The sequence below is a fragment of the Tamandua tetradactyla genome, chromosome X, assembly GCF_023851605.1.
Source record: "Tamandua tetradactyla isolate mTamTet1 chromosome X, mTamTet1.pri, whole genome shotgun sequence".
NCBI lineage: Eukaryota > Metazoa > Chordata > Mammalia > Pilosa > Myrmecophagidae > Tamandua > Tamandua tetradactyla.
In genome coordinates this window covers 21,369,292-21,390,911 of record NC_135353.1, presented here as the reverse complement: position 1 = coordinate 21,390,911, position 21,620 = coordinate 21,369,292, and positions in this window count along the sequence as shown.

Genomic DNA, 21,620 nt, shown 5'->3' with positions numbered 1-21,620 from the left:
GTGTGGACCTTCCAAGCAACGTGGGACAGAAATTCTAGAATGAGCTGAGACTCAGCATCAAGGGATTGAGGAAACTTTCTCGACCAAAAGGGGGAAGAGTGAAAAGAGACAAAATAAAGTGTCAATGGCTGAGAGATTCCAAATCAGAGTCGAGAGGTTATCCTGGAGATTATTCTTTTTTTTTTTAACTTTTTTTATTAATTAAAAAAAATTAACAAACAAAACATCAAGATATCATTCCATTCTACATATACAATCAGTAATTCTTAATATCATCACATAGTTGCATAGTCATCATTTCTTAGAACATTTGCATCAATTTAGAAAAAGAAATAAAAAGACAACAGAAAAAGAAATAAAACGATAATAAAGAAAAAAAGATTATACATACCATACCCCTTACCCCCTCGCTTTCATTTACCACTAGCATTTCAAACTAAATTTATTTTAATATTTGTTCCCCCTATTATTTATTTTTATTCCATATGTTCTACTCTTCTGTTGATACAGTAGGTAAAAGGAGCATCAGACACAAGGTTTTCACATTCACAGAGTCTCATTGTGAAAGCTATGTAATTATTCAATAATCATCAAGAAACATGGCTACTGGAACACAGCTCTACATTTTCAGGCAGTTCCCTCCAGCCTCTCCGCTACATCTTGAACAACAAGGTGATATCTACTTAATGCATAAGAATAACCTCCAGGATAACCTCTCAACTCTGTTTGTAATCTCTCAGCGATTGACATTTAGTCTCATTTCACTCTTCCCCTTTTGATCAAGAAGTTTCTCTCAATCCCTTGATGTTAATTCTCAGCTCATTCTAGGGTTTTTCTCAGTCCCTTGATGCTGAGTCTCAGCTCATTCCAGGATCTCTGTCCCACGTTGCCAGGAAGCTCCACACCCCTGCGAGTCATGTCCCATGCAGAGAGGGGAAGGGGTGGTGAGACTGCTCGGCATGTTGGCTGGAGAGAGAGGCCATATCTGAGCAACAACAGAGGCTCTCTTGGGGGTGACTTTTAGGCCTAAATTTTAAGTAGACTTGACCTATCCTTTGTGGGGTTAAGTTTCATATGAACAAACCCCAAGACTGGGGGCTCAGCTTATAGCTTTGGCTGTCCACACTGCTTGTGAGAATATCAAGAATTCAACCAACTTGGGGAAGTTGAATTTCTCCCTGCTATCACCATTCCCCGAAGGGGGCTTGCAAATACTTTTCCAGTCACTGATCGAATCACTCTGGGATTCATTGGGGCATCACTCTGGACAAACCAACAAAATCTCATGTCCTACCTGAGATTCCAAGTACTTATGAAATTCAAACTATCTACATGAGTTATATTAGGAAATGCTCTAGTCAAAATATAAATTTTGTAACAAATAAACATTTTTTGCTTTAGTCTCACACATAAGGAGACATTTTAAAGTATTAATTATCATCTATTTTCAGCACCCTGCAATAATGACATTCTTTTGTTCTTCCTCATGCAAAAACATTTTTAAAATTTGTACATTGTACATTTCACTATTATTATACACTCTACACATTCCTAGATTATACCATCTCAATCTTTAACATCTATCTTTCTTTCTGATTTCATTTATGTCCCCAGCCCTCCTCCCTCTATCATCCTCACATGCAACTTCATTCAGTGTTTTAACATAATTACATTACAGTTAGGTAGTATTGTGCTGTCCATTTCTGAGTTTTTTATCCAGTCCTGTTGCACAGTCTGTATCCCTTCAGCTCCAATTACCCAATATTTTACCCTATTTCTATCTCCTGATGGTCTCTGTTACCAACGACATATTCCAAGTTTATTCACTAATGTCAGTTCATATCAGTGAGACCATACAGTATTTGTCCTTTAGTTTTTGGCTAGTCTCACTCAGCATAATGTTCTCAAGGTCCATCCATGTTGTTACATACTTCATGAGTTTATTCTGTCTTAAAGCTGCATAATATTCCATCATATGTATATACCACAGTTTGTTTAGCCACTCGTCTGTTGATGGACATTTTGGCTGTCTGGAGGTTATTCTTACGCACTAAACAGATATCACCTTGTTAGTCAAGATGTAATGGAGAGGCTGGACGGAACTGCCTGAAAATGTAGAGCTGTGTTCCAGTAGCCATGTCTCTTGAAGATGATTGTATAATGATATAGCTTTCACAGTGTGACTGTGTGATTGTGACAACCTTGTGTCTGATGCTCCTTTTATCTACCTTATCAACAGAAGAGAAAAACATGGAACAAAAAATAAATAATAGGGGGAACAAATGTTAAAATAAATTTAGATTGAAGTGCTAGGGATCACTGAAAGGGAGGGGTAAGGGATATGGTATGCATGAATTTTTTTCTGTTGTCTTTTTATTTCTTTTTCTGAATTGATGCAAATGTTCTAAGAAATGATCATGATGATGCATATGCAACTATGTGATGATACTGTGAATTATTGGTTATTTTTATAGAACCGAAAAAAAAGAATGTTTGTATGTTTGGTATGTTGTTTTATCAATAATTTTTTTTTAAATCCCATTACAAGATTCCTCTGGAGTGGATGTTCATCGTCAGTACATCCTGGAATATGTGTTAGGGATAGTTCTTTACCATCACCAGCACATACACCAATATTTGGATCAGACAGGGAACAGTTTCAACCAGCAGCATTGAGTATCAGCTAGAAGTTGCTGCTCTTCATTACATAGAACTTGTCAGCTGCATTCACAACAGCCCCGCAAGGCATCTATTCTCTATGGCTGTACCTCACTCCATCCATAGTCCAGTCAGGATTCACAGGAACCCAGAATTTAACTCCAGTTACAGGTCAGTTCGTGCTAGAACAAACTGTGCAAGCTGGTGCCAAGTTTCTTTGCTCTACGGGAAACTGGCTATAACAAATAGTGCTTGAAATCCAGCCATCAGTCGGACTTCCTGCCAAATGGAGCTTTTTTTATGATGTTATTTCTTGTAACACAAGTTTGTCTGGATTATTTGAAGCCCTGCCTTGCTTCCTTTCTTAGCATGAATGTCTGAAGGCTGAGGGTTGCTCAAGCTTCAGCTTTGAATGGGCCCTTCCATTTTTAAATATTGTTAGCAACGGTGGTATTAAGATACACAAAAGGGCGAAGTCTCCATTCTCACAGAACAGAAGTCTTTGAATACCTCTAATTACAAAACACAAACTAGGCTTCAGTTGTCAAATATGCCAACAGTAAGACAATGACACTGAAACCTTTGGGGATTTACAAAGAAATAGTACAAATGGCATACATGTATATCTCCCAGTACAACATTGTCTTATCTGCATGCACCTCTTTCCAATTCCCTTTGCATTCTTGAGGAAAAGCAGTGTGAAAAATCCTCCACATCTATGTGTGCTCCAATGCACAGTCTTTCAGGACTGCCTGATCCCATTATCACTCTACTCAGAATTCCCTTATTATATTAGAACACTTATTTGTTAAATACCAGGTAACACCTAAAAATGACCTATTGTCCTATTAATAGCTCTCATTTCATGAGTGCAAAGCTCACATTGGGTTACATTCTGAGGATATGGTGAGGAGAAGGACATAGTTCTTGTCTTTTCTTGAAGAGCTCACAGGTGAGTTAGGAAGAGAACCAAGGAGTTGTAAGGTGCTGCAATTTATGGAACAAAGGCACATACGATAGATACCCGAAACTATAAATTGATTGATTCTCTGATGCATGACCAATCCAGTTATGACATAAAACTCAAACTACAGCTTTTCTTTTGATTTGCGTATTTGCTCTGCAGTATTTCTCAAGAATGGAGTTCAATACAGGTAGTCCCCAACCCAGTAGTAATGGAAATGAAGACCCCTTTGTGTTTAAGTCCTAATTTTAAATGCCTGGGAAGTTCTCTTATACACAGAGACGGATTTTTTTAAGGAGCTTTAAACATTTACTCAGCACTAACAAGGTGCCAGACACATTTCCCTGTGTTAACCTTTTAGTTGTCAGCATATCTTTTTTCACAAATGGGGAAACAAAGGCCCAGAGAATTTAAATAACTTGCCAGAGTCACACAGCTATTAAGCAGTAGGAATGAGATTCGTGCCAGGATTCTCCAACTCTTGCAAGCATATGAGGCTTCCTCTTTTACATAATGTTGTTAGTTAATATAATTATGAATTAATATTTCTCCTCCCATTACTGAGACAGGACATCCCAGATTCGAATTTGAAGTGCATCTTACTTACAGAAATATGATATAGATATTCAGGTGTGGTTGAAATGAGGTAGGAAATAGACAGGAAATTAAACCATGAAGAAAAAGCCAAATCAGAAACCACTGCACAATGGGAAATATGGCTTCCCTACTCCTGTATCTGCCAAGAAAGTGATTTAAATTTTTTTATTAGCGCAGTTGTAGGTTTACATAAAAAATCATGCAGAAAATGTTAAAATTGGTGAATCTGGGTATGGATGGGTATGCTGTTGTTCGCTGTATGAGTTTTGTATTATTTTTGCAATTGTCCTGTAAGTTTGATATTATTTCAAAGTAAAATGTTTAAGGAAAAAATCATGTAGAAAGTACAGTTTCCCATTTCCCACCACATATACTCACACACAGTTTTCCCTGTCATTACTGATTTGTTTTTTATAAAGCTGATAGATCACCCCAGGTGTCAGTGATTATAAATCCAGACCCCGGTGGGGGTTTTTTTCTTTGTTTTTGTTTCTTCAATATTTTTTCATTGAGATATAATCATCTAAACTGTACAATCACAGCAGCATCACAAAGCTATGCAGTCATCATCACAATTGACCCTTGAACACCCTCATCACTCCAAAAACAAGAAAAATAAAAATTAAAGTAAAAAAGAACAGGCAAAACATCCTACCATCCACCTACCGCTCCCTATTGTTTATTTATTCTTTTGTCTTTTTTTTTCCTTATTCATTTGTTCATACACAGGACAAAGGGAGTGCCAGGCACAAGGTTTTCACACTCACAAGTTCATGCCTTAAAAGCCCCACAGTCATTCAATCATCCTCAAGAATCATGGACATGGGACCATAGCTCAACAGTTTCAGGCACTTCCATCCAGGCACACCAACACACCAAAAACTAGAAAGGGCTGGCTGCATACTGCATAAGAATAACCTCCAGAAAGACCCCTAGACTCCCCTCAAAATCTCTCAGAACTGAAACTTTACCTTGCCTTATTTATCTTTCCTCATTTGGTCAAGAAGACCCTCCCTTACCCATGATGCCAGGGCCAAGAACACCCGTGGGAGACATGTCCCACGTTGCCAGGGAGAGCCACAACTCTGGGAATTATTTCCCATGGAGGGGGACAGGGAGGGAAGCGAATTCACCTGCTCAGTTGGCTTAGAGAGAGAGGCCACATTTGAGCAACAAAAGAGGTTCTCTGGAGGGGTGCAAGTGTAGTTCAGTGGTAGAATTCTCGCCTGCCATGAGGGAGAGCCAGGTTTGATTCCTGGCCCGTGAACTTCCCAAACAAACAAGCATACAAACAAATGAAAAAACAAACAAACAAATATTCAACAAATGGCGCGGCAGGAAAGGGCTACTCACATGGAAAAAAGAATGAAATGTGACTCCGCCTATACAACATACAAAAAAAAAAAGAAAAGGGGTTCTCTGGGGGTGACTCCCAGGCACACTCACAAGCAGACTTAGCTTCTCCCTTGTAGGAATAAGTTTCATAAGGGCAAACCCCAAAATCAAGGGCATGTCCCATCAAATTCAGACCCTGGAAGTTTGAAGAAGCCTATTGCCTCTCCAGGCATGACAGGAAGAGCCTGTTAACAGCAAAGTGCTATTTCTCAGAAATTATATTCAAAGTAACTATTGTTGGGTAGAGAATGCAAAGTTATAGGCATTAATCTCACAGGGCCAAAGCCACATAATTCTACTTACTAGTCAGGGCAAAATCATATTTTCAGAACCTTTTACCCTAAACATGGGGTTTCTTCTTTTCAGAAAATCCAAAGCAGAGGAGAACCCAAGTGTATATATATATATTTCTTCGGAGTCTAATGAGGTTGCCTATCCAAAGTCCCCACTGTTCAGTTGACCAGAAATGCAAGTTAAGCTATAATCACCTAATGTCAAAACAGTTTAGAATTATCTTTCCTTTCTCCAGGCTTATATTTAGACTTTTCTACAAAAAGAAATGTAACAGCTATTAAAACTGGACTGAAAACATAATGCTGTGTCTCAAGTGAGGGTTGGACTAGATAATCTAATTGATTCCAGAACGAGCTATTATAATGCATATTACAGAGGCTTAATAGAGCAGCTTAAATGCTACAAGTGAAATCCAAATGTAAGCAGCATACTGAAATCTTTTTCTTCAGTGAGGAATATTTTACATGACTCATCACTTGTATGTTATGAGGTTACCCTTAATTATGAAAATATTCTGTTTACTTGATAATTGTAGTTATGTGAATGGGCATTTGGGAACCCCAGAGTTACCTCACCCAAAACTCATAAGCTGAAATGCATGTGATCCTGGCAGAGGCTTCAGTTGGTTAGGATTGCAAACCTGGCACTGTGGGGTGGCTCTGGAAGGTCTGGGGGACAGATGTACCCTCCCTTGGAAAGGATAGAGAGAAAAAATCCTACTTGATTTTCACTAGTGAGCTCCCTGGAGAATCAACACCACTCCCTGCCATAAGGCTAACCGAGGGCAAGCAAAATTAGAGAAGTTTAGAATAATTTTCCAGAGACATAAAACACAGTCCGATTTAGGTGCAGCTACTGTATATAAACTCCTCAACTATCATTGGCAGATTCAGCTGGAATCCAGAATCACCATGACCCCAGGAAAAGGGTAAGAGCACCCTCACCAAGCCATAGTAACTTATTTTCTGTATTAGTGCATGCATCCTCTTGATCTGGACTCCCGAAGTAAGGGTCATGGAGATTTCTTTCTATTACTTTCTTAGGAAAAATCCTCCACTCAGAACTAATACAAAGAGCCTAGGAATACCATGTCTACTCCCTGTCCCCCACTTTCAAAACCTATTCCAGCTCTATTGTAGCCTAGTCTCTCAATATTGTCAAACTAGATCTTCACTTTTTACATACAGAGAACTGAGGTTACAGATCTTTAGGAATGGAGGGGCTTGTTGGGATCATCCAATCCAGCTGTCTCAGATTTACACACGAATTTAACAAGTCAGATACTTTAAGTGACTTGTCTAATGCCACTTGGCTAGTAAAGAGCCCCTTGTTGAGATGCCCAGTGTTGTCTCCATTCCACTGTATTCTTTGTCTTGAGATCCCATTTCTAGGACTCTGCTACTGGTCCAGGGCAAGCTGTAAGAATTGTAGGCCATTGCTATGCCCCTGAGTGCCTTGTTATGAATGGGAGCTGAGTCGAGGTATTGATACTAGGCTGTGATTAGGGAGGGGAAATCTGATGATGTTACAGGAGGTCCCTACGTCTTCCCAACTTCCGCCATGCATGTAGCTCTCAGTAAACGCAATGGATCATTCCTCTCCACCATCTACTTCCAGTTCTCCAAGTTGTATTTTTTTTTAACTTTTTTTGTTGTATAGTAAAACATATACACAAAGCAAAGAAATAAAGAAACAATAGTTTTCAAATAACTCTTCAACAAGTAGTTACAGAACAGATCCTAGAGTTTGTCATGGGCTACCATAGGATCCTCTCAGATTTTCCCTTCTAGCTGCTCCAGTATATAGGAGGCTAGAGGGCTTAAATATTTTTTTTATCATCACAATCGACTTTTTTTCCTTCTTTCTTTTGTGAAAAATAACATATATACTAAAAAGCTATAAATTTCAAAGCACAGCACCACAATTAGTTGTAGGACAGATTTCAGAGTTTGACATGGGTTACAGTTTCACAATTTTAAGGTTTTACTTCTAGCTGCTCTAAAATACTGGAGACTAAAAGGGATATCAATTTAATGATTCAGCATTCATATTCATTTGTTAAATCCTAACTTCTCTGTACAACTCCACCATCACCTTTGATCTTTACATCCCTCTCTTTAGGGGTGTTTGGGCTATGCTCATTCTAAATTTTTGATATTAGAAGGGTCTTTCACTAATATGGGGTAGGGAGATGGAACTATCTGATGTTCTGGAGAGGCTGGGCTAGGTTTCAGGACTTATCTGGACCAGGGACCCATCTGGAGGTTGTAGGATTCTGGAAAGTTACTCAAGTGCCTGGAACACTTGTGGGATCTTATATATCGCCCTAGGTGTTCTTTAGGATTGACTGAAATAGTCCTGGTTGGGGGTTGGCAGGTTATGATAGGTAGCAAGGTCTAACTGAAGCTTGCATAAGAGCAACCTCCAGAGTAGCCTTTCAACTCTATTTGACCTTTCTCTCTGCCACTGACACTTTATTAATTACACTTACTTTCCCCCTTCTGGTCAGGATGTAACTGTTGATCCCATGGTGCCAGGTCTGGATTCATCCCTGGGAGTCATCTCCCACGTTGCCAGGGAGACTTTCACCCCTGGATGTCATGTCCCACATAATGGGGAGGGCAATGATTTCACTTGCAGAGTTGGGCTTAGATAGGCTGAGGCCACATCTGAGCCACAAAAGAGGTCCTCCAGAACTAACTCTTAGGCATGCCTATAGGTAGTCTAAGCTTCTCTGCTACCTACATAAGCTTCACAAGAGTAAGCCTCTAATATCATGATCGAGGGCATGGCCTACTGATTTGGTATCCCTAAAGTTTGACACAGTATCAGGGGATTCCCTGACGGTAAGGTTTAATAGGTCCATACTCTTTCTCCCCTCCCTCAGGGGACTTTGCCAATACTTTTTGATTGTCTGCTTAATATACTCTAGAATGTATCCAGGCTTTACAATAATCTATACAGAATGAGAGGACCTCTTTCTTATTCTGTGCTCCCTGTGTTTCAATTATTCAAATGAGGTATACAGATAGGTTGAATTAGATTATACACTACAGAAAATTTCAGTTCCAGATCAAATAAACCTTTCTTCCATTGGTCTCAAAGAGTATGTGTGGTTCTAAAATATAGACACCGTCTTCCTTACCCCTATGTTCTGAATTACCTTAACCCCAACCTGTTCAGCGTCATTCTTATCTCTAAATATCAGGTTATATATATAAAACGGTCTCTCAAAATCCAGAAATAATAGTCACCACTCCGGACTCCATGTGTCTGCTCTAAAAGCTTACAAAGGCCCCTGTTTCCTTGTAAGCATTTTTAAGGGTGACCATACCATTGTTGTTCTTTTGTTTTTGGCTTACTTTGTCTCACCAGATGTCCCACATGTTCATTCACATCGTTGCATGCCTCACAACTTCGTTCCTTTCTGTAGCAGCACAACCTTCACTCATAAGTATACACAATCGTTCGCCAATCTACTTCTCCATCAGTGCATCCTTCAGCCACCTGCATTCATCGGGCATCATGTATGGGCCCAAAGTCCACAATCCATCAATATTCTCAATTTCATTGTTCCCAAGAGAAAGAAAACCAATAAACACACCCTCACTAAATAGGAAATCTAAGCCTCTTTTTAACTCTTGTCCCTCCCCTAAGTTGTATTTTATGACGCATACCACACATTCTGGGCTGCTACTGATAATCCTCCTACCTTCACCTTGCCTGAGAACACAGTACAATGGACATGAAGGGAAGGGCAGAATCTTTCCATTAGTCCACATCCCTCTGGGGCAAGATTGTGGCTGCCCTGAGTAATGAAGTGTCATTGGATCAGGGAGAACTTGCCCTCTTATTGGGAAGTGGGGTAGCAACGTGGTTCTGGCTAGCACTGAACAGTTAAGAGCTCATTTTAGGGCATCTCTAGGTGGCAATGGAATTGCTCTTTGAGGATATGGAGGTAGAGAGCTTCTGTCATCAGCTGTTATAATGGCAGGTGAGGTAAAGTACTTTAATCACAGACTGTTGTTTGGAAGAGGTTTTTTAAGTAACCTCATCTAACACATTTTTCCCCAGGACCACACAAATATGGTGAAGCACATTAACCACTTCGAACCACTTTGCCTGTTTCGACACGTTACAGAGGAGGCCATTTTCAAGAGATTACGTTACTCACCTTATGTGCTACCACTGAGCGAGACACTATTTATGTGTCACTCACTCTAGTTCATTTAGTTCACCTGAAAACTCTAAAAGTAGGCACCATAGTTAACATCATTTCATAGATGTGGCAAGTGGGTTGCTCCAGGTCAGGAATGTAGTGGCAAGATGTGCCCATAAACAGATGAAGGGATAAACAAAATGTGGTCTATCCATACAGTGGAATACTACTCAGACTTAAAACGGAATGAAGTTCTGTTATATGCTATAACATGGATGAACCTTGAAAACATAACGCTGAGTGAACTAAGCCAGACACAGCAGGACAAATATTGTATGATGTCATTTCAATAAAATTTCTAGAATAAGCAAAGACAGAGAGACAGCGAGTAGATTAGACGCTACTAGGGAGCACTGGAGGAAGGGGAGAATGTAGAATTATTGTGTAATGGGTACAGAGTTTCTATTTGGGGTGATGAAAAAATTGGTAATGGATGGTGGTGATGGTAAACGTAATTAATGCCACTGAACAGTATGCTTTAAATGGTTTAAAAGGCAAAATTTATGTTGTATATGTTACTACAATACAATAAAAAGATGTAGGGATTCAAATATTCCTAAACTGTTTGACACCAATGCCTGTGCACTTTTATTCCATTATTCTGCCTCTATAGGTTTACTGAAACCATAAGACTTTTAAAAGAGAAAATGAGTTTATGAATAAATGATAGAATGGTGTGTGTGTGAGAAGGAAAGAGAGAGCCAGGGAGAGAATTTTATTGGAACTGGACATTTTATCATGGGAGTAAGATGGTCCACTGTCCTCTGTACCCAGGCAGACTAAAAGCCAGCCCCACTGCTCCCCCAGTTTGCCCTCGAGTTTCTGTTCCAAAGCTCCTCAGGATATCTCAGACCGGCGCCCCGCAAGCACCCCAAGATTAGGGCAATATTCACTCAATTACTCTTTCCCAGAGCTGTTCTTGAATGCCTGCTCTGTGTGTTGGTCCATGCTAAATTGCCCAGCCGGCTTCTGGTCTCCAAAAGGCCCTAGGTCCTTTCCCTGGTTTCGCTGACCCCACGCCATTGGGCTCCTCTGCATCCGGACCTGAGACGTTCCATTGAGTGAAAAAGCATAGGGCTTTTCTTGCTTCAACCTTTCCTAAGGAAAAAAGGCACATGGAGCCGCAAGGTCAAGAAGAGTACAGGTCGCTTCCCGCAAAAGTCCCGGCCCGGGTGAGGCCGGCATGCATACCTTAACCCTCTCCCAAAAGCTCCCCGTGCGCAAGACTTCCGGAATGGCTACCCGAAGCGGAGTGGAGGCACCTCTGTTTACACTTGACCCTGAACTTTGCAGATTGAAGCTGGGTGTGGTCCCAAGTAATCTCGAAACGCCAAGTACCGTCGCCGGCGCTCTGGGATGCAAGTTATTTTCCCAACAGCCTAGACGGTCCCCAACCCGCACCCCATTCAGGACGGTCGACTCTCAGGCTGCCCGGTGCGCCGCGTAAGCCTTCCACAAACTCTGTGCATGCCCTGGTCCGGCCTCAGTTGGTTCCAAGACTGCCTGAGTAAGGCTCCAGAGGCGGCTCCGGGGGAGGGCAGGGGACTTTCGGCTGCCTCCCATGAGTGTTCGCCTCCCGCGACGCGGGCTCCGCGTATCATGCTGCATCCTAAGTGGACGAGAGTCCCTGAAATACCGCTTATCCCCCCAAGATCAGCTAACTTTGACAGTGCTTTGTGCTTGACAGCGACTGTGAAAAACACTTTGTCCCCTGATTCTGACTTCGACCCAATGAAGGGGCAGATGATTGTCATTATTCCTAATGTAAAGGTGAGGAGGATATTCGGACAGGCAACGTGACTCCCCCAAGGACCACAGCTAGTCAGGGGCAGTGTAGACAGGACTCTAGGTCGTGTACCCATGTCAGACAGATCCTGAAGCCAGACTCGGTGGGCATTGTGCCTCCCACCCAAAGCCTCTCCTCCAATTTTCATGCTTCCCTCCCAGTCTCGGGAGCAGAGGAAGAGCTTGAGGGGTACCAAGGCCCGGTAGGGAGGAGACTTCATATTTGGGTCAAGTTTGTTGGGGCAGGAGCCCTCCTGGAGTCTAAACACTTGGCAGCAAGTCATTTCAGCTCTGTGCCTCAGTTTCCTCATATGTAAAATGGGAGGTATTAGTACCAACTTCGGAGGGGCATGAAGGGGATTTCATGAGACCATTTACATTCTGTGCCTGACACACTTAATAGGTGTTAAATAAACCATCATCGTTTCCTTGCTTTCCATGAGCACTTGGAACATCTGTGACTTGCAAAACTGTGAAGTCATTTTCTAAATAGCTGGAGAATCCAGGATGATGTGGGGGAGCCTGGTGAGATGAGGACTTAGATGTGACAGGAAGCAGATATCATGGGGGACAACTAGTTGAATATAGATGTCTAGAACAATTGAAAGCACAAAGGTCAGAAGGCCAGTTGTTGCGTTTGTCAAGAAAGGCTGAGGGAGCGGTAAGCGGATGGATGGCTGTTTCTTGGCCAGAGGTTGGCAGAGGAGGTCCTCATTGGGGGTGATGGCATGATGGCGGTACAGTAGGGCTTTTAAAGATAGGTAGGCCTCCTGCTTAAAGCACCAAGTGTTTGCCCCCAGCGTGCTTACCCGCCCCCCACCCACCCCCACCCACCCCCAACCCCGTCCTAGTCTCCAGGGAGGGCAGGGAACAAAGCCTCCTCCCGTCTGCCTCTTGGCCCGGAATGGTGGATAGCGCTGAAGCAGGGGAAAGTGAAACCAGAAAAGGACAGACTAGGAAGCGTCAGCGGGGGCAGTGGCGGAACGGTCAAGGAATGGGGAGCACTAGGAGCTGGACGAGTGTCACGTTTCCGCGAGGGCTTAACAAACTGCTCGAATCCTCGCCTCTTGCCTCTCTCTAGTGTGCGGAGCAAGAGAGTGCCGGCAGAGGAAAGGTCAAGCCGCGCGGGAAAGAAGATGTTTTCTTTGTATCTGTTCTACACTAGGGCGGTTTTAAGACAGAACGTGCTCGCAACCCGGCGCTGGAGAACGATGGGTAGGGTCACGTCTACTTATCCTCAGACTCCCACAGCAGAGAGCTGGCTGGGCCCAGCCTGGAATCAGCCGGCCTCGTTCTCTTAGCAGAAATTTAGATTGCCTTGTTTTTACGATCCCTAAACATTTAAAGCCCCTGTTCTTGGAAAGGCAGCTCGGGAGAATTGTGGCCCTTCTTACCCCTTTAGGTCGCAGCCCAGGAAGGCCGGGCAAACTGCAGATGAGCCCCCTGTCTCACACCTGCTGCCGCGGAGCAGCAGTCCCTGACTTTCCAGCTCGCGGGACTCAGAGACTCGGGTGATGGAGAGAAGGGAAGCTTCACCTCCCAGACCCCAGCAACCCCCGACTGATGCTGTGGGAAACTTCCCGTGTGGGCAGTGCCCGCAAAACAGAGGAGCCAGCAGGAAAGTCCGTTTAGAAAACAGGGGAACCCAAAGGAAGTTTCTAGACGAACCTGTGGGATGGGGGGGGAGGGGGGAGGAGAATGGCAGGAGTCCATCCACTTGCCAACCAAACATAGGGTGAGGCCATATCTACAGCAGGAGACCAGGCACTGGAAGGGATGTCCTGGAAGGAACCCTTCTTCTACAATGGGGAAACTGAGACTTAGGCAAGGGCTAGGATTGACCCAACCTCAGCCAACTTATAGAAACCCAGTTGAGACTAGAAGCCAGCTCCCGACTCCGATTTGAATAATGTGTGATGCTGTCCACACACCGTCACACCCACACCGCCCCCACCCTTTTCGCCCTCTCCATGAAGAGCTAGATCAAAAGGGCGGGGTGGTCTCGCTGACTTCTGGACTTGATTTGATTGTCAGTAGCTCCTCCGGGATTTGGCCTAAGACAGGCAGCGGGCTGCCGGGAGGTGGTGGCGCTGGCCGGCTCTTGCGAGCCGCGGAGGGTGCGCGGCCGGGGATTGAAAAACGCCAATGGCAGTCTCCTGGGCAGGGTCCTGGGCTTGGTATGTGACTTCCTGGCTTGGCCCTCAGCAGGGTCAAATCGAGGACCCAAGCCGTGGGAAAAGCCCAGAAGGGGCGCGCGCCTGGAGCGCAGCCGGGGTCCCAGGAGGTGGTGGCAGACCTGGAGCTGGAGTTCCTTCAGGGTCTTCCGCTGGATCACTGCAGCCACAGGCCTCCCAGAGGTCGCGGGGATGCACGTGAGTGCTGTCCTCCTGTCGCGGTTGTTGACAAACCGCCTATTACAGTCGTCGAGTTCACACTTGAACTTTACTTCTGGAAATAGAAACCTAGACTGTCACCCCCAATCCGCAGTTAAGAAGGGTAATAATGTGTTAGCTGGAAGCACGAAGTAAATCTCCGCATCAGATGAACCTATTATTTTCAGGATTTTATAATGCAATTTTATTGAGATATATTCACATACCAAATTATCATCTAAAGTGTACAATCAATGGTTCACAGTATCATCACATAGTTGTGTGTTCATCACCACACTCAATTTGTGAACATTTTCATTATTCCAGAAAAAAATAAAAATAAAAGAGAACACCCAAAATATCCCATACCCCTTACCTCCCCCCTATTATTTATGGATCTATTATCTTTATTTTCTTACTCGTTTCAGGATTTATTTTCAACATATATATTCCAACAACTCTTTGCACTCGGCATTCCGGAAATTTCCGTTTAATCTGAAGTTCAGAGACAGACACCGGCGTGATCCCCGAGTAGCAGCAAAATGCCAGACCCTGTCAACTTGATAAATCGAGGAAGATGAAACCCGTTGCGCCTTCATCCCAAGGTGCACGGGCATACTACTTGCAAACTTAACAAACCCGGCGGCAAAAAAGAAAAAAAACACCCTTTGTCTCACAAAGCATTGAGGGGTGAGGTGGACCAAGGCAGGTTTCTCCGCAGCTCCTCAGGCCTTGCCCAAAGATACCTGTGAGTCCCGGATGCACCAGGCAGGAAACACTTTCTTCCCTACCCGGAGTTGGGGCGCCTATCCGCGGGCTCCACGACCCTGAGCGCCAGGTCCAAGGAGGGCACTTTAAGAAAGCTACCAACCGACATTGGTAGGGGAAGAGTCGGTGAGGAATTGTGGCGCGCCAGGCAAGGTTGGGTGGGGATTCCAGTTGGTCCGCAGACCTACCACTGGGTGGGCAAGAACTGGGGGACCCCGCCGTTAAGTGGAGTTAGGGAGAATATTTTCCTTTCCTCGCTTTAAGGTCAGCCTGTGAGGATGTGGTCGTCACAGAGGAGGCTCCTAGGAAAGGACCAGGGTTAACAGTGAATTCACTTCCATCAAGAGGGAGCCGGGGGGATCGAGCAAAAATTCGAGGGAGCTGAGTAGTCTGCTCCCCTCGCCCTCGGCCGGCCCCCGGCCCCTGCAACAAAAAAATCCTCTAGGGAATGTTAGAGAAAGAAATTGATGGGTTAGGGAGGGAAGTGCGCCTGGGCGCTTATAGGAGTTGAGGGTGTTGTTGACTGGTTGAATTCGAACCAAGGACGTATGTAATAGGAGACAGGGGGATATGTGTTTTACTGTGTGTGTATGTGTGTGTGTGTGTTTTGTGTGTGTGTGTGTGTGTGTGTGTGTGTGTGTGTGTGTGTGTGTGAAAGACAGAGATGGAGAAATAAGAGGCGGCAACAGAATGGACAGATGAATTGCACTGCTCGAGTATTTCAAACTGCTTAGTTTCGTCTATTATACAAATCTCACAAAGCTTTCATTTGTTTATGCCCTGAGACCTTAGCCAAACCCCACTCTCCTGGTTCAAGTTCGAAGTGGAACTGGAAACAAAAGCAGGCAACGATTCCGGCGCTGCTGGAAAGGAGGACCACAAAGCCTCCTCCCTAGTCTCTCCTCCGGGAGTCTAGAAGCCAATGTAACGATCAAAAGCCTCCACATCACCCCGTCGGGACGCGTTCCCAGCTCTGGCGGAGGCCAACTAAACTGGGGATGGGGGGAGATCTGTGGGACTCTGGAGCCGGGCGGTCCATGCCAACATTTCCTTATGTCTGGAGAAGGCTCTAGCGCAGGCCCTTTCCCCCTTGGGGGTATCGGCAGCTGTTTACAAGTTTATATTTGGACTTCAGGGCTACTTGCGCCTGCCGGGCGGCTCCATGGTCCATTAAGCCTGTAAACATCTTGACGGGGTTTTCAGGCTCGGCTGCAGGGGAGCCACTAGTCCTGTCCTACTGGTGGGCGGTTCTGGCAGGGTTTCCCGGTTGAGACTCTGCGAGCCCTCTCGGGAGACACGTTTTGTGGCCCCTCGGTGGCGGGGGCCACCGTTGCCGGGAATGCTGGGGAAGTCGCCGCGTACCTCTGGGCACGACGAGGCAAGGGAGGGGGACAGAGGGGAAAGACTTGCCGCTTGTTGGGAACCAACGCCCTAACCTAAGCCTGGCCAGGGCGAGACGGAGATACCACTTATATGGGCCCTGACTGTCCCCCCACTCCGCAGTTCTGGCGAAGAGGAACACTTAGCAATGGACCCTAGGGAGCGATCGCAAGATTCCCCAAGATCGAGGTAAAGAGTCAGGCTGCCCCCTGTTTTGCTCCCCCCCCCCCCCCCCCCCCCCCGGCAGACGCACCAGGAGGGTGGCTACTGGGCCTTAACTTTCAAGGCCCGTGGCGGCCATGCGCAGGAGATCGCGCGGCCATAATACGTCTGGCCCCCAGCGTTGGCCCGAGTGACGTCGGGGTACCTCCGCTTAGTTGTCGCCACGTGAGATAGGCTGCACCGAGCTGAACGCACCGGCGCCTCGTTAGGGCCGAGCAGGCGCTCGGGTAGCCAGGCCTGCACTGTCCGCGGCCTCATCATTCATTTCCCTGGACGTGCTGGTAAAAATGCATCAAAACAGGCTGCGGTGCGAGGTATAAAAGCACAGCAGGATGAGCTGCTTTCCAAAAAGGATCTCGGTGATTGGACGGGGTTCGGCATGATTGACAAGAGCTTAGTTTGGTAAAGGGAAGACACGCAAGCTTTCACAGCGGGATCCCTTTTCTAAAATATATCACACTAGCCTTTGAAAACCGCCGCATACTATAAGGAAATAGCGTTTCACGGCTCGCTTTATGGTACGATGACATTTCTTTAAAACACAGCGAAGATCAAAAAAGGGAAAGCGAGAAATAAAATGTGTTGCAAACACAATGTTTTAATTAGTTTATTCTGTGCGCTGCTTTTATCTGACGTATACATTGCGGGTTCCCCTTTAATTAAACAGCCTTTCTCGACCGGCGGAGGCAGGCAAGGATGGGAGTCGCTGGAGGCGAGGCGCTGCTCCCCTTTGCTTCCTTTAGGGAAAACGGATGGGTTGGCGGCCCCTAGAACACAGCTCGTAGGTCCCTGTGCCCTCCGCACGTGAATGGGCGCTTTGGGGCTCTGGGGCATCTGGAGACCATGGTTCCACAGAGCTCCACCCAGGCAGAGGAGACGGGCGGGGAGTGGAGAAGGATGAGGAGAAGGAGGCTCCCTCCAGGAAAATGAGTGGAACGGAGGCCCTACAAGTAGCTCGGGCTTGGAGCTACCGTCCAACCCGCCCCACCTCCAACTCACCCCCGCTGGCAGCTGACATCCTTCTTCCTAGTCTCCCCCTCCCCACCCGGCTGCGGTTGGGGACCAGGGTAGGCAACAGGATGAGCTCTGACATCCCTGTTCTCTCCCGGGTTTTCGGGCTCGGACTTCCGGCCACTTTGTCCACCCCAGGCCCCAAAGTAATGGAACCTCTGACCTACAGGAAGAGGAGACTTCGCAGGCATCCGCTCACAGAAATCACAGGCACCTCAGGCACTGTTATAAGTGACACATCGAGAAAGGCCAGGGGAGAGGCTAAGGGTGGGATGTGTCATGGGCCTAAGCAAGGTCTGTTCTTACACACGCGCCCACGCGCATGCACACACGGGTTTACACGCTTAATTCTTCGGAAGCTCTACAGACTTCAGCTCCACCAATATCCACCCTACCCCCACACTACAGTCTACGGCCTGGTCTTTAAGCCTAAACTGAAACCTGAGCCTGACACAGATCAGGCCAATGCAGCACTCTTAACAATGATTTGCTTTTTATGAGTCATGGTGGTAGGCATTCTGAAGCCTTAAAATCAAAGGATGCTTTTTTGTTAATTCTGCTGGTGACATAAAAAAAAAAATCAGTTAAAATAAATTTAGATTGAAATGCTAGTGATCAATGAAAGGGAGGGGTAAGGGTTATGGTATGTATGAAATTTTTTCTGTTGTCTTTTTATTTCTTTTTCTGAATTAATGCAAATGTTCTAAGAAATTATCATGATGATGAATATGCAACTATGTGATGATATTGTGAATTACTGATTATATACGTAGAATGGAATGATAAGTTAAGAATGCTCGCATTTGTTGTTATATTTTTTTAAAAAAAATTTAAAAAAATCAAAATATAAACCTGCAGAGTCTGGCCACAGAGTGGGGAAGATAAGAGATGCAGATGTAGCCCCCTAAACAAATCCCAGAACACAACATTTTAAATTGCCAGACTGGTCATAAGACCTCCTATCCTGTCCAATGTGTTCCTTCTATTGATACTGGGAATAGAAGGGACTGACACAAAGTTTTCAGCCTGGGGTGGAGTGAGGAAGGCCAACACGTGACTGGGATGCCTCGTTTCCACCATTTGCTCAGAGGAAAATTTCCTTCTGATATGTTTCCATTCAAAGAAATGAATCAGAAAGCAGGGTGATCTGCAGGATGCCTCCTGTAGCGTGTTTGACATTGCAAAGGGCTCTGCAATGTTTCCTTTCTTTGGGAAAAGGGAAAACCCACCATTTCTCCCATCAAATATTTTTTAAATACCGGGGTTTGTGCAAATATCTAAAATCTATAATATTCATGATCAATGACTTCGTTTTAAATCACATGCATACTATTTAATAGCACACACAAGCAGCATATGATATATTTGTTAGCACTTTTAAAACAATTGTAAAGATCACCTGACAATAATCAAAATAATTCACTTACTATGTGGCTTCCACGAATAAAAAAAATTCAATTTTACAGATGCATAGTATACTTTCTCTACTTTATCCTCTAAGGACTTTTCCTTTATTAAATTATTTGTGACAGACATACACCATAAAAGCTATCAAGGGTGGTGTGACAGTGGCTCAGTGGCAGAATTCTTGCTTGCCATGCCAGAGACCCGGGTTCGATTCCCAGTGCCTGCCCATGCGGAAAGAAAAAAAAAAGCTATCAAAATCCAAGTGACGTGTGATCACAAAGTAATGGCAAATCAGCTCTCGAAGCAGTTGCTTCACAACTCATTTGAGCATTGCATTTAAAATAATTATTTGAAACCACCACAGCTGTAGAATGGCAACATAGCTCAATAAGTGAAGCTCATGTGTGGGGGGGTGTTGGGGAATATGACGGAAATACGAAATTAATAAAAATAATAATAACAATAAGGCTCAAACTGTTGCCAAGTGATCTTTAAAACTGTTTTTAAAGGACGGGAATGTAAGCAATTTAAAATGAGTCCCTGATCTTGAAGAACTTATATTGCAGAAGAGGAGAAAAGAGAAATATAATAGACAAAGACCTGCTTCCAGTTGGGAAAATAAAGGATTCAAGCTGAGCTCTTTTTGCCTCACAAGAAGACAACTCTTCTATAAAAGTGCCATTTGAGTATTAGTCCCGGCAAACTCCATCTGGGTTGGAAAGGGCACAACCAAGACAGGCATGTTGAAGGAGAAGAAGAAGAAGGAAGAGAAGGAGAAGAAGCAGCTCTGATAATGACCTCAAACTTTCAAGTAATCAACATCTTATCCATGGACTATTTGTTCTAAAACTTCAAACCCCAGCATTTCTTTTCAGGGCTTTAAAATGCTTTGGTGGTTGCAACCTCCAGATGAGTTCCTAGACCAGGTAAGTCCTGAAATGCAGAGAGGCGGGCCTCTCCAGAACATCAACTAGTTCCATCCCCCATCCCATATTATCGACAGCCCCTTCCAACATGAAAAAGTTAGAATGAGCATAGCCCAAATAACCCTAAAGAGTGGGAGAAAGACCAAAGGAGATGGTGGAGTTTTACAGAGAAGGTAGGGTTTAATAAATAAGTATGATTGCTAAATTATTATATGGATATTTCTTTTAGTCTCCAGGTCTTGGAGCAGCTAGTAGTAAAAAACTAAAATTGTGGGCTTGTAACCCATACTAAACTCTGAAATCTGTTCTACAACTAATTGTTGCAGTGTGCTTTGAAATGTATTGCTTTTGTGTATATATGTTATTTTCACACACACACACACACAAAATTAAAGTCACTTGTAATGATGAATGCACATCTGTATGAAGATACTGGGTACCATTGATTGTACATTTTGGATTATTACATGGTATGTGAATATATATCAATAAAATTGCATTAAAATAAAGAAAAGAAGGATACTTGGGGTAGCAGATGAAATGCACATCAGGGAAAGCTTGATTTACATTTGAGCAGGCTGAGACTTAGAAGAAAATAGGCCCAGAAAGGGAAGGGAAGAAGGTGGAGAGAAACAGAGACTAATTCCAGTGTGGGATGGGTTTTGTAGAAGATTGGAGAGAGGGAGGAGAGAGATTTGGGAGCATCTTCCATATGGTGTGAGATGTTGTGAGAAGGTCAAAGAAAGATGGTTTTAAAAGGTTTTTTATGTGTTATAAGTGGAATATCCCTCTGATGTTTTCATGACACCACAGTAAAGATTTAAATTGCCAAAAAAAAAAAAAATGTTTGGTGGTCCATGTGGTAAGACTGAAATATAGCATAGTTTACTCATAACTCCCCCCACAGTACCTAAAACATTGTCTTGCATATAGCAGCAGGCTTTAAATACTTTATTTTAATAGAATGAGACCAACTAAACCTTAATGTAATATATATTGCTTGTATGAATAAAACATAATATATGTTTTTTCCAAGGAGGAAAAAGATTCGTTTTCAAATCACTCTGTAACTGGAATGGCAACCACTTGCTCACATCTATGTTTTCCTACCTTCCGCAACTTCAGGGAGATATTCCTGGAGCCTGAATCGAAGTGCACAATCCCTGGACAGCTCTGGTCTTTGCAAGCATCTAGAGACTGAGAAGTATAAGCTCCTCTTTACCAGTCCTGGAGATTCCACCTATGGCAGTAGGGTGGGGGGTGGGGGGGTGGAGGGAGGACAAAGAAAGTATTCCTGGAGAACAACTCAAGTGAGAAGAAATACCTCCCCACCTCCTTCCCCTCTCATTTCTTTTGAAAGGAAGCCAGGACTGGACTGGGTGGAATGGGGAAAAGTGAGATGAAGCAGTGCTTCTCTTCAAGCAGCTCCATCCTTCACTGTCTTCCTGGAGAAATTTTGTTTTGCAACAGCAAAAGTATAGCCCTTTAGTTTAAATCAAATAAAATAAATAGAGCCAGTCTGAGAAGCAAACCATTTTTTTTTTACCAGATGCTCATGACTGCTTTCACTTCAGACCAAGGCATGGCAAAGGGGCAATTCTAGAAAGCAGGGATAGTGAGGC